We start from the raw sequence: 17,109 nt of genomic DNA on the forward strand, positions 1-17,109 counted from the left end.
TGAAAAGGAAAAAAAATAGAAATAAAAGGGAAATCGTAGGCCAGTCAGCCTTTCCTCGGGTACCACCAAGTGGCAGGGGTGGGACACACTGCTTTTGTCACTACTGAGCTCCAGCCAGGGAGCACCCATGAGCTAAAAGGATGGTTTTTTTTTTTGGTTTTGTTTTGTTTTTGTTTGGTGAGAGGAGGCAGGCATTGGTTTTGCACAAAAAATACAAGGCAGGCAGCAATGAGTATTGAGAAACGTAGAAGTTTCTTCCATTAAATAACAGGAAGGAAAACGGGCTGGGTTTTTCTATTATCTCTAGGAGTGATTGTTTGAGAGGCAAATAACATGATATAGTAAGGAGGACACTGGACTTGGAGTCGGGAAGACCTGGGTTCAAATGCTACCTCATATACTTACTAGGTGTATGACCCTAGGCAAATCATTAAATTTTCTTTTGTCTTAGTTTCCTCATCTGTAAAATGATGGGGTTGGTCTCCTTGGCCTCCAAGGTCCCTTCTGTCTCTAAATCTGTGATCCTCTGAATAGTGAGAAAGGGAGTAGAATAGTAGAAGTGAAGTGATACATCCGTGGTGGAGATATTTCCAGAACTTATTTCCTTCTGTTTCCATTCTTTTTGCTGGTGTTGCTCTACTCCCTCTCACCCAATACATCTTCTTTTTCAATGACATTGTAATCATTCATAAGCAGAGAACAACCATGATAACCCTGAGATGGAGTACGGATGGCTCAGAGATGAGTTCGGCATCTTTCTCTCCTCCTTGGATTCCCTTCCTGACATCTCCGTGCCTCTTATTGTGACCCCCTTCTCCTAGTCATTCAAGTTGGAGAGTTGGAGTTATCATGAATTCTCTCCTTTCCCTTGTCTTCCTCCCTCTGTCCTTTCACTCCACACTCCACTTAGTTAGTTACCCAGTCCCGTTGATCCCTCTTCTATAAGATTTCCTACACTGGATTGGTAACTTACTTTCTATTACAATCACCACCACTACCCTGATTTAGCCCAGAATATGGTTTGTTCAGTTGTTTCAGTTGTGTCTGATTCTGCGTGACCCCTTTTGGGGTTTTCTTTGCAAAGATACTAGAGGGATTTGCTATTTCCTTCTCCAGTTCGTAAGGAAAGTGAGGCAAACAAGTTAAGTTGCTTGCCCAGGATCACACAACTAGTAAGTGTCTGAGGCTGGATTTGAACTTAGGAAGAAGAGTCTTTCTGATTCCAATCCTAGCCCTCTATCCACTGCATCACCTAGCTGCTCCCCAACTATGGTAATATCCCCCTAAAAGATTTTTCCCACTCCCATTCCTCCCCCTCTAACCCATCCTATACCATTCCTAAAATTGTCAAATTGTCATTCCTAAAATGTCATTTTAATCAGTGTCATTCCCTCTGCCATCTTTAGATGCACATTATTGTGTATAGGACAAAGACCACACATTCTGCTGTTCACGGCCCCTGCCCCTTATCCAATTTAGCTCCAAAGTACTTTTGGTCATAGTTTCATAAGTTTAGAACTCAAGGTCATCTAGTCAACCCTTCGATTTTACAGATCATGATAGTTAAGTGATGCCCAGGATCACACCAGCAGAGGGGTTGCAGAGCTGGGATTTAAACCTAAGTCCTTTTCCTCTAGACACAGTATTCATCTCACTGTAGTTTTTCTTGCCTTATCTTCCATAAATTCTCCTTTTTCTCCCTCTGCTTTCCCACATAAACCTTCTGCTTAAGCCAGTTGGAATGCTCACTCTTCCCCAATCCTGCTTATCATGCTTCTTCTCCCTACTCAGTATGCTCTCCCCACCTATCCACTCTGCCTCACTTTCTACATTCTAGAGAAGAAAAAGGGCCATGTAAACTGCAGGCCACACTTATTCTGCTCACACTGTAATATGCAGAATTGTCTTCCTTGGGCCTGTACTTCCATATGCTTCTCAAGCCTACAGACCCTATTTCTATTCTTCAGCTTCCAGTCATATCAACCTGGTTCCAGACAGTTCCTGGATCACTGCTCATTAAGATATAAAACCATGAAAACTTCTCGAATGGAAGAAAACTCAGAGCACTAATGTAAAAACTCGGTGTTGTTCAGCCTGCCCAGTTTAGCACTCATCAGAAATCAGAGAAGATAAGGTAGAAACGATCATTGACCACTATAGCCTTTGTTTGTGTGAAAGGAAAACATTATTTCTGATGGCAGCCAAGATTAGCTGCAATACTGGAGAATTCAGATGGGAAAACTGCGGACCTGGTTAAAGGGCTTTGTAAATCACAGTGCACTAAATAACGTCTGGACACCAAAGTCTGGATTGCAAAGGACACAAGGCAAAAGAGAAGGGACTTTTGAAGTATGTGCATCGGAATAGAAGAAAGAAAAGAAAAATATGGAATCTTAAAGAGAGATACAGAGACAGAAAGACAGAGAATGTGTATATCTGTAGGACAGTGGAGGTAGAAAGAATTCCCAAAGATCAAAGATGGAATTTCCTGAGAGATGTGATAGACCAAAAATACATAATGAAACAGGCATTTTTGATCATTGACAATGAAGGAATTTGCTTCACTTGACTATACATATTTCTTATTAGAGTTTGCTTTCCCCCCCCTTTTCTGGTTGTTCGATTGTTGGGGGTTAGAAGAGAGAGAAAATTAATTCATATTAATTAGGAAAAATGATAAAATTAATTTTTTAAAAAGAAAGTGGGGAATGGACAATCTCACTAGCTTTCTTTGAATGAATGAATGATAGATTACTTTGCCTTAGGGATACTGAGAACACCCTGGGGTACCTGGATATGTAGACGTTATGTCAACTTTAACAGGACCTGGCAGCCACCTTCTTGCATCAGCATTATTAGGCCCACCCAAATAATAGGCCCTGAGTGACTAGTCTCTCCAATACCCAGGATGTCTTTGCAAAAGTTCTGACTTTCTCACTCATCTCTTTGCCTTGCTAGCAACTGCTGAAGGAAGGGGCACTCTTGCAGGGTCACCTGCTATTACCCTTTTTTTTCCTTGACAAAGACAGGAAAACAACCACTGTCACCCTGTGAATCAATTGTGATTTGTAGTGAGAAGCTGCTCAAAGGCAACACTGACTTTAAATAAGTCAGAGGGGCAACTCCAGGTGATGCAGTAGAGCGGGGACCTCCAGGTCAGCTTGTTTGACAACTTCCTTTCACAGAGAAGGAAGCTGCTGCCCAGAAAAGGGAAAAAACCCCAAAACAACCAAACCTCTTTCACAATCGCACATCTGGCTCTATTTGCAGGGAACAAAGAACTGGAAGAAACCCTGGAGGCCAGCTAGTTAAACCACATCCTTTTAACATAAAAGGAAACTGAGGCCTAGAGAAGCGAACTGACAATTCCACAATTCCACAACCCTTATTTGAAATGTAACTTTGATTCAGTGTTCTAACTTTATTTAGCACTGCACTAACCACACACAACCAAGTCAACAACGATTCTTATTAGATTTATTGGCGGAGAAGAACCCATTTTTGTCTTCCAGAAAGAAAAAATGTATTTTATAAGCCTCACTTCACAACTTTCACTTTGACTCCGAGGCAAGCCATGTACTTCGAGGGTTAAATGACTTGCTGAAGCCGCATGCTGAGTCAGTGCCAGGCCTGGAATAGACACTCAGACAAAGTTTTGGCGGCTCCTGTGGAACGGAACACCCTGTGTTTGGTTTACTAGAATTCCCCCTCGCTGCCTCCTCCTCTTCTTATTCTGCCTGGGTCTCAAAGTATCCAAAGGAATCATGGGATCACCGGACCACAGATTTAGACATGGAAGGGATCTCAGAATCCAATAAGTCCAAATAGACACTTTTTTTTTTTACAGATAAAGAAACTGAGGCAAAGAGCATTAAAGTGATTTGCCCTGGATCCTACATTTTCTGTTTGGACCTAAGTCTTTCTGACTCCAAGACCAGTGTCTTATCAGCTACACTACACAAATGCTAAAATTAAACTCCCTAGTACTGATCCAGTCCTGGAATTCAAATGGACAGTGATTCCCCTGCTTCATGAAAACCTCCTCCAAGATCCAAAGCTGGAAAATCAACAAACATTAGTTCTTCATAAGCCAGTCCCCTGAAAGTGTTGTTTAAAAGGCAGCACGGTGTCATGAAATGTTTGCTGGGTTTTTTTTGGCACTGCTATTTCTTAGCTTTGGGATCTTGGACAAGTCACTGACAATCATGGAGACTCAGTTTTTGTATATGTAAAATGGGGTTAAAGATAATTGACTTTCCTACCTGAGGATTATTGTGGGGATAAAATAGTATAATGTATTTCAAGTGTTTCAGAATCCTAAAGATATTATTAAATGTTAGCTGTTATTATTGCTGTGAGCTTTTTTACTGTGAAGTTTTTGCTTATTTCTATCTATTGTTTTTACAGTCAGTCAACTATCATTTATTAAGTGTCTACTATGTGTCAGGGACTGTTGTTAAGTATTAGGGATATAAAGAAAGGCAGGAAAAAAAAGTCCCTGCTCTCAAGGAATTCACAGTCTAATGTGGGAGAGAACATGTAAACCACTATACACAAATAAGATACATTTAGAATAAATTATGGGTGTTATCATAGAGAAGGTACTAAGATTAAGGAGGACTGAAAAAAGCTTCTTACAAACGGGGAGAGTTTGAAGGAAGCCTGGGAGTCCAAGAAGTAGAGATAAAGGAGAGAGTTCCAGGCATGAGGGACAGCCAGTGAAAATCTTTGGAAGTAGGCAACAGAATATCATATTCAAGCAACAAGGAGACCAGAGTCGTTGCATCAAAGAGTGGTTTGAAGGAGAGTAAGGTGTGAGAAGACTGGAAAGGTAGGAAGGGACCAAGTTATGAAGGGCTCTAAAAAGCTGAAGAGAAAACCATTTATTTTGGGTCTAGAGGTAAAAGAGAGTATTGGAATTTATTATACCGCTAGGGGTTAGTGGTGATAGGTCAGGCCTACCTTTTAATTTATTTTTTTAAATTTATTTTTAAGGTTTTTTTTAAATTTTTAGGCAACTGGGGTTAAGTGACTTGCCCAGGGTCACACAGCTAATAAATGTCAAGTGTTTGGTCATAGGCTGGATTTAAACTCAGGTCCTCCTAACTTCAGGGCCAGTGCTCCATCTACTGCTCCAGTTAGCTGCCCCCCTAGGCCTACCTTTTAGAAAGACCAGTTTGACACAGAGAAGGTTGTATTGGAGCAGGCACAGAGTCAAGCTAGTGAGACTAGCCAGCAGGCTATGGTCCAGGTGTCAAGTGATGAGGGCCTGTACCAGGGCAGGATGGTAATTTGCAGAAAACATAAGGGGACACAGATGAGAGATTTCACAATAGTAGAAATGACAGTTGGGCTAGGTGTGAGAAAGTATGAAGTTGAGGATGACACCTCTGTTGGGAGCTTGGGTGACTAGGGGGATGGTGGTAACCTTAACAGAAATAGGAATGTTAGGAAGAGGGGAGCATTTGAAGGGAAAGATAAATAGATTTAGTTTGGGGCATGTTGAGTTTAAGAGGTCATTCATTAAGAGGTCATTAAGAGTTATCTAATAGGCAGCTGGATATGTGAGACCAGAGGTTAAGAGAGAGGTTAGGGCTGGACAGGAAGATGAGATGCATCTGCATAGAAATGTTCATTGAAACCATGGGAGCTGATGAGGTCACCCAGTGAAATGGTCTAGAAGGAGAAGAGAAAAGGGCCCAGAACAGCACCTTGCCTCTTTCCTTCTAGGTGAGCCATCTCTTGTAACAAAGAATAAAAAAAGACGGGGGGGGCAGTTCAGCAGAATGAGCCAGCACATCAGCAAAATCTACCAGTATAAGTAATGTTCCACACCCATAGCCCTTGCCTCTGCAAAGAAGGAAGGGAGGTGTTAGCTTCCATTTCAGCTGAAAAATAAAAAGTACCATTTTACAAATAGCTGTCACATGCAAATACACATGCAAACCCAGAGACAGGCAAAAGCCAAGCTAGAAGGAGCTGAGCCCTCTATGGCAAGATTCTGCATCGAAAGATAAGATCAAGGGGCTGTAGAAGGAGATAACTCACGTGATGCTGTGGGTAACCCCAGGCATATATGATACCTCTGACAATGCATAGCTTACATCTAACCACATTATCTTTTTCATGAAACAGACATAAAAAGTTATAACTAAAGCAACAACAAAAGCAGGGAGAGAGGGTGACTCGGTACTTAGTTGCCTTGGAAGATGATATCTGGCTATTAGCACCCATGCTATTCCTGGGGAAACAAATCTCTCAGATAAGGAGACAGCTGTCTGAGAAGATGCAGGAAACTGAAATGAATGCCCCTAAACCGTTTGTGGCCAACACGATCATAGAAACAAAATCACACTTTGGTTGCATTCATTGTAGAAGCTGAGATACCCTACCCATACCATACAGATCACAACAAAGGCTTTTCTTGTGGATGTCAACTGGTTACCATAGGATCAGAGCTGGACAGGCTCTCACAGACCATCCAGCTCCCTAAATTTACAGCTGAGGAAACTGAGGTCCAGAGAGGCTATAATCTATCTGCCCAGGATTACGTAGGGAGTAAATGACAGAGGACCTGGGTCCTCTGCTTTCAAATCTAACACTCCTTCCAGTGATGCCTCTCACACAGTTCTACAAAGAACCCAGAGACACTGATGCTTTTATCTCAAAAAAAAAAGCCTGGGTAGTGGGGGATGGAGGAAATGGGGGATGTGGGGGGTGGGGTAGCAACACTGTGAGAAATCTTGAAGTTGTCATGTGGGTGGTGGTATGTTTTTAGTAAACACTTGGGCCCAAGTGAAACTCATGAATACTAGGACTAATTCCACATGAAATAGTTTGGGGGGGGGGAAAGAGGAAAAAAAAAAGCAGAGCATCCTTGAACCACCCATTTCCCAGGGATTTCAGAGCTCTTTATGAAAGAAAGTTGACTGTTTCAACAACTCTGATTAATTTACAGAACAAATTGAAAGTCCTGCTATGTTATAGAGAGAAACTACATGGTATAGCAGAAAGGGACTGGAAGGCAGAAAATTCTGATCTAAGTATTGGCCCTACTACTTGACCTTGGGCAAGTCACTTCTCTGAACCTCAGTTGCCTCACCTATAAAATGGGGACAATAATTCCAATATCTACCCCATTCCCACGGGAGTGGTTTATCCAGCTACAATGCAAAGAAAAATTCATTCTAAAACACGCTGTAGGTGTAAGTTACTGTAACTGATTTGCTCAGTCCACACACTGACACTGGAGTTGATCCATCATGCCACTCTGGTGCACTCAGTCCAAATGCCATATCAAATTGCTACTAAGATAGTTTCTCCTCTATCCCTACAGTTTTTCCAATTCAACTAACATTTAAGTACCTAATATATGCAAGGCATGTGTGCCTTGCTACTTAGAAAAATAAACCAGCTACTCAAGGGGCCAACTTTCTACTTAAAAGGAGATACAACAAACACACAAATAAGTAAAGAGAAGAAAACTTGAGGAGGGGGAGAACACTAACAGCTGGGGGGTGAGGATGGGGATGGGGTAGGGGAAGCAAGATGCCTTCAAGAGGGTCTGTCAGTAGAGTTTTGAATTAAAGGGAGAGTTTAGCGTGCCAGCACATTGCATGCACGGAGGATGATGATTAGTGAGAATGAATGCAAAAACCGCTAGGAAGTCAGTCAGGGAGGAACAATTAATAACCATTAATAATTCCAGTTTGACTAGAGTTTAAGAGGGGAAGTAAGTGAAGGGAATAAGCATTTATATAGCACCTACTACGTGCCAGACATTGTGTTAAGTAGTTTCAGAAATGTTCAGGTTTTTAAAAAAAATGTTTTCTAGGCAATAGGGTTAAATGACTTGCCCAGGGTCACACAGCTAGTTAAGTGTCAAATGTCTGAGGCTGGATTTGAACTCAGGTCCTCCTGACTCCAGGGCTGGTGTCTATTCACTGCGCCACCTAGCTGCCCTGTTTGTTTTTTTTTTCCAGAAATATTTTTTCATTTGATTCTCACGACAACCCAGGGAGGTAGGTGCTATTATCATCCCCATTTTACATTTGGGGACACTGGGGCAGAGAGAAGTTAAGTGACTTGCTCAGAGTTACACAGCTGATTTGTATCTGAGTCTGGATTTGAACCTCAGATCTTCTTGGCTCCAGCTCTAATCACTGAGCTGCCTATGACATTAAGAGTTCATGAAGAGGAGAAATATAAAATAAGACTGAAAATATAAATTACAGCCAGATGGTGGGAGATCTTAAAGGACAGGATTTGTAGATTATTATAAAGGGATTATGGACTCATTGAAGATTTTTGAGAAGGGGAGTGTCATGCATATTGGCAGCTGTGTGAAAGATAGGTCAGAAAGTAGAGAGACTAGATGTTGAAATGGCATGGAGTCTATTCTCAAATTAGGAGGCTTTTTTTTTTTGAAGTACCAAAAAAGATCCTGGAAATCAGTTAACACACACACACACACACACACACACACACACACACATATATACATATATACATATATATGTATATATCCCAGTTACTTTACTTTTTTTATTTTTATGTTTTTTTAGGCAATTGGGGTTAAGCAACTTGCCCAGAGTCACACAGCTAGTAAGTGTCAAGTATTTGTTCTGAGGCTGGATTTGAACTCAGGTACTCCTGACTTCAGGGCTGGTGCTCCATCTACTGCGCCACCTAGCTGCCCCTTATCCCAGTTACTTTGCAAAGAAGGAGAGCATAGAGCATAGAGAAGCATAGAAAAGTTGTGACTTACCCAAGGTCACATGGCTAGTTAGTAAAGAATGGGAACCTAGATCCTTTGATTCTCCATCAAGTGCTTTCTCTACTATACGATGTTGCTTATTAATTTTTACTATATACTAATCTCTTTAATTGGATAATAAATTAAGCAAGCAAGCATTTAAGTGTCGACCATATGCCAGGTACTGTCCTATGCCCTGGTGATACAAATCATTGTGTGCAGGAATTGTGCTTTATACTTTACATTCCCCAACTGTACAATATTGCCTTGCATTTAGCAGGCTAATGATGATGATGATGATGTCAGTGATAAGTGTTGCAGAGTATGTAGCTCTATTTCTCCTGTCCTGGCTGGCAGAGATGACTCTGATACATGATGCAGGGCACAGCACAGACCTGTGTATATGGCTTTCAAGGGGAAGACAGAGAAATGATGGGCAAATGGGCAGAATAACCTCCTGTGCCTGCCCTGAGGCTCAACTTCACCATTCTACTAGTGATAAACAAAGAGTGAGGAGCCATGGCAGAGTTCCATACGACCCATGCAATCAACAAGTCACATTGAGGCAGCATGACTCAGGTTCCACTAGCATTCCTGCTCTAGCTTTCTAGCCTATTCATCTCAGCCTAGCTATTCAAACTTTTTGAGCTACTGACCTCTGCCCTCCCTTACCAGTAGGATTTGGGAGATTGATTATTAAGCATGTGAATTATATTTCACTCATCCTTGGAGTAAGAACCAGCAAGAGTTAAACATTGCCTAGATTGGGGATGGGGGAGAACTGATATGGTTGCCATTTCTGAAATACACCCATCTTTTGCTTATATTTTTATTAACCCCTTTTTTGCTTAAGCCAATGAAAAATATATTGATATGATGACACTTTGCCTCATGGTCAAAGCCCTACAGTAGTGGAATTGGAGGAGTTTTACTATATTGTGTGTGTGTGTGTGTGTGTGTGTGTGTGTGTGTGTGTGTGTGCTTTTTATGGACCCACCTTTACTGATTATTCAGATGTCATTCAGAAGGGAAGCCAAGGTGATTGCAAAAGCAAGATTCAGTCACCACCATTTCTTTTCAATGCCTTTATCTCTACCAGAGGTAGCACATCATAGAGAGAATGATCCAATGAGCACTTACATTATTATTTTTAGGGTCATGTACTCTATTGAATGTGTTACTCATAATTTCACAGTTCAGTGAACAACCATGACCTAAATGTTTAATTCAGATCTTCCCCTCCCACCCAGTGTTTCATAAACCTTTTTAATTTAATGCCACTGCAAAATCTAAACGAGTTCAGATGATGTTGTGCTTGGTACTAAGAAAGTTGTGTGGGCCATACTTTTGTGGCTAATATCAGGATCACAGAAAGGTCTCAACAGAGTGGGGGGAAAGGATGGTGTAATTTAGGAATGTCTGACATACTATTTCATAAACTCGCTGCTGACACTCTTTCAAAATTACTCTTTTTCCCCCATTCTTGATCCTATGATATTGCATTATTTGAGTTGTTGGTAAAAAACAAGGATAACAAGTTGGGAAGTCTTTTCAGAACTTAATGAAGGTAGTTGCCTTGGTTTTCAAATGAGACTGCAGCTACATGAAATCTTTGTGGTGAGAGGAGGAAGAAGGTACATTAGCTGTGGCCTTCCAAATCAACATTTTAATAAACTTACTGTCTTTTCTTCACCCTGAAACCTCTTAACGTCGGTGGCCACAGACAGTTTACACGGAGGTACAATACATAGCTGCTGCCTTAAAAGAGTTGATAGGATAGTTGGGAGGGTTCAATTCAGTTAAAAAAATAATAATGAAATCCATTAATCAACAGACATTTGTTAAATGCCTACCATGTGCTTAGGCACTGAAGATACAAAGGCAAAAGTGAAACGGTTCCTGCCCTTGAGAAGTTTCTAATTCAGACCGCAGAGAGGTACACAGACGATAAACACAAAATAGCCACAAAGAGATTTTATGTTTTGTAGGGGAGAAGGTACTAACAGCTCACGTACAGGGGGAATCAAGAAAAAGAGCCTTGCATAGAACAGAATAAGATTTTTAAAAGCATAAAGGAAGCCAATTATATGGAAGTACAGTAATCAAAATACACATTAAAAAAAACAAACCAAGCTCACGGGCCCAAACCCTGCTGTAGAATATGGTGGTTGAACTGGGCCTGAAGAAATTTAAGGATTGTAAGACATGTAGGTGAGGAGTGAATTCCAGACATGGGGTAGGGAAGAGTACAAGCATTTATTAAGCACTTACTATGTGCCCAGCCAGGAGATGAGAGCCTGAACTAGGAGGGTATGAGTGGGAATGGAAAAGATGGGATAGATATGTGAGATATTTTGGAATTTATAGGACTTGGAAACTAATTGGTTACACGGAATAAGAGAGAAGAAAGAGCCCAAGATAAAGCTGATATTTTGAGTCAGAAGATAATACACATAAAAACCCCTAAATTTATAATAACAACAATAATAACTAGCATTTATATAGCTCTTTAAGATTTGAAAAGTACTTTACAAATATTGTCTCATTTGATTTTCACAATAACCATATAATATTAATAACAATAAATAATAATACAAATAGTAATAATAAACAGTAACCTGTTCTTAACCCTATTTTACTGATGATATGATGAACTTGGGTCTAACGAAGGTTGTTACTTAACCAGGATCACATAGCTAGTAAGTATCTGAGCAGGAATTGAACTCAGGTGTTCTTAACTCCAAGTCTAGCACTCTTATCCACTGGACCAGTGAGGGACCTCATAAATTCTAGATGACCAGGGCCTACAATGACCCATATGGGGATTTTTGAGGAAGGGGAGATTCTTTACAGAGCATTCAGAGAAGGTTTATAGCATCATAGAAATCACTACTCTAAAGGAGGAAAGGATCTCAGAGGCCATATAATCCAACCACCTCATTCTAAGATGAGGAAACACAGTCCCACAGAAGTGGTGACTTGCCCAAGGTGACATAAACAGTAAATATCAGTGGTAGGATTTGAATGCATGTGCTCTGACTCCAGAGTTGGTACTTCTTTCCACCATAATGGCTTCCAAAAAGGGAAGAGAGTTGAGTCTTAAAGGAAGTGCAGGATATGAAATATCAAATGGGAAGGGTAGAGTCAGGAGTCTCACCTATGCTCAGGTTGTCACAAAGGCCTAAAATAGTTCCATGGACACCTAATCCCTTTGATGAAAGGTGGGATGAGATTGTGTCTGAAAAGAAACATTGAGAAAGCAAAGACAGAGTCATCCAATTTTAGAGCCAGCAGTAACCTTAGACATAATCAGGTCTAACCTCCACCCCTTTTAAAGGAGGAAGCATGGGATAGTGGAAAGAGTATTGAATTTGGAGTAAGAGGATTTGGGTTTAAATCCCAGCTCTTCTACATACTACCCAGGTGACTTTGGGTCACCTTTCTAGATCTGTTTCCTCCTCTAAGGGGGCAGGATTAAACAGTGTCTCATCCAACGAGACAATGAATCATCCAATGACTCATCCAATTCTAAATCTATGATCCTATGAAAAATAAGGAAATCGAAGCTTAGGAAGTTTAAATAATTTTGTTAAAGCTAATTATTGGAAGATCAAAGAGGAACCTAAACCCAGATCTCCTGACTTCCAGTCCAGCAATCTTTCTAGCACACCGCGGTGGCTATCTCAAACTAGATGCTCATATAAGACAGGACTTTTCAGAGAATTATAAAAATAAGCAGCTTAGGGCTTGGTTTCCAATCAGCTTGGTCTTACGGCAAACTTCAACATAGTTCTTCCTTGAGTTCCAATCCAAGTCATTCACCTTAAGCCATGTGTCTCTCTGACTGACAAGCATATAGGGAATTTGTTTCTGAGAACCCTTTGGGGAAGTGATCAACCTGTTTCCCTAGTCAAAGAACCATTTCTATAGTTTACTCCAGACTGTAAACAAAACACCAAATAATTCCCTAGAGTCAACCAATGCTCTTGCATTAGTGCCTAAAATTTCCTGGTCCCTTGTATCCAGATAGTAAACCTCTTTTCACAAGTATTTTATGTATGTGTGTGTGTGTGCATACATACATATACATATATATACATGCACATATCTATCTATCTATCTATAACGCCCAGTCAAATGGGCCCTCAAAACTATAAATTATTTGGGGAAAAAAAACCATCCTACAAAACAAAACAAAAAACCCACCCCAAACAATCATTTCCTTGTTCACTTTCAAAGCATGTGTTTGTTTGTGTTCCGGGTGAGATGTTTTCCTAGCTTGGGTATCTTTCAATGAAGCACAAGGATAAGGCCATTATGGGAACACAAGGCCAACAATGAAAACAAGACTGCCTTCTGAAAAGCACCCAAAAAAGCTTTATTTTGCCTGAATGGCTGTTATTTTCATTCTCTCTCCACACAAAGCACTGGAGCACATTTCATTCAGTCTGTTGCTGAGTGAGTGGGTGTGAAGATGTGGTACAAACAAAAGAGGTAACATATTGCTGTTGTCAGGTTTTTTGTTAAGCACTTTCTGATGTGGACAGTGCTAGGGCGGCTAGCTGGGCTACTTGAATCATCAGGGACAACAACCACAACAACAATGACAACAAAGCCCCCCCACCTAATCCTTGACATGGTTACATGACAAATCAGAGGCTGAATTTGGATTTCAAAGTCATCAGAGCAGGAAAAAAAGTACATGCCTGCTCTGTAGAGGTTGATGCCTCACCTTCTCGTTCAAGAATATTGGGCTTTGATTCTGTGGATGGCAAAGTGCTATTGGGCGTTCATTGCCAAATTCAAGCTATGAAATGGCAGCTTGGGTCATTTGACAAAAGGAGGTCATTGTAAATGACTAGGAAAAGTCATGGAAAGTGAAGGCTATGGTGGTTTAAGAGTTGGACCAAGAGAGCCCCCCGAGAAGGAAAGGTACTAGGACTCCCCAAAAACAAAGCACAGAGACTAAATGGGCTACTGTCTCTTGTGATAGTCCAAAGAACTTCTCTGGTTTCTTTTGGCTTCTCTGAACACTATGACAATTTGACCCTATTCCAAACTTGTTTCTTCCTCTTATCAAATGCCACTATCTCCTTTCCTGGAAACTTTCATGCCCTGTGCCTATACAGCAGAGACTTTGTGGGTTAATCCTTTGCATTTCCCTACCTAAGACTTCAGAGAGAAGTCAGTCTAACACATCTGAGTAAAAGTTTTCGCATCATCTCCCATAAAACCCTTGGCTTTCACTTGCTTCAGCAAACTACTCCGGTATGGAGGACATAGAAACAGGGAATCTCATTACAATCCATTAGGTTATAGGCCACTTAAGAGCAGGGACTTTTTTTTCCCCTCTTTTTGTATCTCCAGCACTTAACACATTGCTTGGCATGTAGCAGGCACTTTATAAAAGTTTATTGATTGATTGATCTCATACATGGATTAGGAGAAGAGGCAGAGAACTGGTGAAACTGGGGTGTGCCAAGTGTGAGGATAACCTCTCCAAAAGACCACTTAGGGCCTGAAGATGATCCATGAAAGTGGCTCAGCAAGTGTCCATTTCAGTGACGAAGATATGCTTGTCTGCTCTGGATCCAAAGAACTTCTCTAGTCTTGGCCCTATTCTTCCATGTTCTTCTCCCTGGGCATCTTATATTAGACTTTGTATTTCCTTGTATGAATTAAAACATGTCATAATAAAGATATATTGTTTTATTCATTACCGGCATGTCTGACTCTTGGGAAAATGTTTTTTAAGTTCCCAAAGTGTTCTTACAGACTAGGAGATCTCCTATTTGCTATTTTTATTAAAAATAAAAATACAACCCCCAGGTTAGGAATGAAGAGAAATTTTAAAATTCCTTAAGTTGTAAAAGTGCTTAATTAAAGGCATATGGTTTGGGTTCATTCCAATATATTTTTTTAACCTCATCACACCACAGATGAGTCAGAAACCGTCCAAAATGCCAGAATGTAGAATTTTCTGTCATCTTTATCTCTCTCTCTCATTGAGGGGGACAGGGGATTCAGAGCTATGAATCTCATTTTCACTGAGCACTGGTTTCAAACTCAAACTGAAGCGAGGTCCACTAATCTGTGCATGAGGATCCATGCGGGTCACATAGTTTTAAAATGTCATGTTATCTAGTTTCATTGTATTCTTATTTATTTTATAAATATTTCTCAATTACATTTTAATCTGGTTTCTCCCCCCACCCTTCCTCCACCCCAGCTTCCTGCCTTCAGGAGTGTTGGGGACCACACGCATGTTTGACAGCTCTCGTATAGAGAAGTCCTATGGAGGAAACTTCTTCTACCAAGACAGATCCACAATGATTCTGCAATTTGTCCAGGACATAGAGAAGATAGGTTACTTGCCTAGGGTCGCATAGCCAGAATATGACAGACAGACGTAAAGGTTGAACTCAGGTCTTCCTGATTCTGAGGATGGCTCTCTAGCCACTCTAGAACACTGCCTCTCACAATTCCTATGGGACTTTAAAACCAATGAGGAAAGTATTCAGAGAATCTGGAATCAATGATCTATTTCTTTTAGTCTCTCTAGATATTTTCAGAGAAGGAGCAAGCTCTGGATAGGCATGCAATTAGTTCTATGAATCCAGCATTATTCACCATCAGAAGAAATTTTCCCCAAACGTACCTCATGCCTCAAAATATGCAGCCTGATTTATGCTTGAATAACCACAGAAAAATCACATTCCTACTTAAGCAATAATTTGCTAAGCATTTGTAACTATTGTCATTCAACACTGTGCTAGATCCTATAGGTCAGTGGTGTCAAATTCAAATTAGTAACAGGGACCACTATGTAAGGAGTGTCATGGGCCTCTTATTGACCTAGAAAATCACTTATTAATATTATCTACATTCTACTTTTATTATTTTTTTATTAAGTATTTCCCAGTTACATATTAATTTGGTTCATCCCCACTCAGGAGTTACCTGCCAAAACTCAGCCTGCATGATGGACACCTCTGCTGTAGGTGATAGCAAAGGCAATAAAGCATGGTCTTGCTCTTCAAGGAGATGGCTATGTCACTGGTGAGCCAAGACTGGTACCCATAAAACTACTAATGAATAAAAAGGTTTTTAATATAAAGCTTATATGATCAAGTAGTAAACTGAATATAATCTAGTATCAAAACGTTATGTTACAGCAGCATGTTTCCTTTCACTAATTTTTTTTATTCCAGTTTATTTTATTTTATTTTTTTTACTTTGGGCAAGTCACTTCTCTCTAGGCCTCAGTTTCTCCATCTATAAAAGGAAAAGTTTAGGCTAAATGATATAGAGGATTTTTCTTCTACCTTCAACATTCCCATGGATACAGACTGTTGTTATTCAGTCATTTAATAATCTTTGTGACCCTATTTGGGGTTTTCTTGGCAGAGATACTGCAGTAGTTTGCCATTTCCTTCTCCAGCTCATTTTACAGATGAGGAAACTGAGGCGAATAGGGCTAAGTGAGTTGCCCAGGGTCATGCAGCTATTAAGTATCTGAGGCTTGATTTGAACTCAGGAAGATGAATCTTCCTGACTCTGGCCCAGTATGTCATCCATTGTGCCAGCTAGTTGCCAGATAGAGTCTGAGTGCTATGCAAAGTCAAGGAGACAGATCAATGTTGGCATGAAATATCAAGGCTTCATGAAAGACTTGAGATGGACCTTGAAGTAATAAAATGACTACATCATTTTAGATAAAATCCACAGCTCCAAACCACCTGGGATCTCGTCAATGTGAGTACTCCTTCCAATGATGCATGCCATAACCTGTCCATCCCTGTTAATTCTACATGACTAGTGTCTACGTACTCCCCTAAACAAACTATGAGGCGTCCGTCCAACATTCTAGGGGATGTCATCATATTTCATTTTTGAGAGCATGAGAATTTTTAAAGTGAGAAGGTATTGCTCAAAAACACAGAATGTCAGGTTCATCTTCCAACCATGGACAGGGCAGAGAAGAGCCTGCTGGCTTGGAAATACAAGGGCAAACCATGTATTAACTTCTGTCTGCATAAAGAGGCTCAACCTTTAAATCCTGTATGTCTACAACTGGGGCAATTAGTGCTCATCTGCAGCTAGGGGCTGTGGATGCTCATTTATAACTGTGGTTCCTCCAGGCACTCTCACATTATTCCAAGCTACCATTTGAGGGGAAGCAATGCAGATTCATACCCTACATGTTCCCAATTAAAAAATGGAGCGAGCCAAAATGCATGTCACACACAACCAAGTCACTACCACCCACTTTCGGCAGAAAGGTCACAGTACCACAGCCTCGCCATTATCTCCGGCTTTAAAGGGCAGGGGCCATGTCTGCCTAGCTAGAGAAG

This window comes from Phascolarctos cinereus, unplaced genomic scaffold (assembly GCF_003287225.1).
Source record: "Phascolarctos cinereus isolate Bilbo 61053 unplaced genomic scaffold, phaCin_HiC Scaffold_3;HRSCAF=262, whole genome shotgun sequence".
NCBI classification, from domain to species: Eukaryota; Metazoa; Chordata; class Mammalia; order Diprotodontia; family Phascolarctidae; genus Phascolarctos; species Phascolarctos cinereus.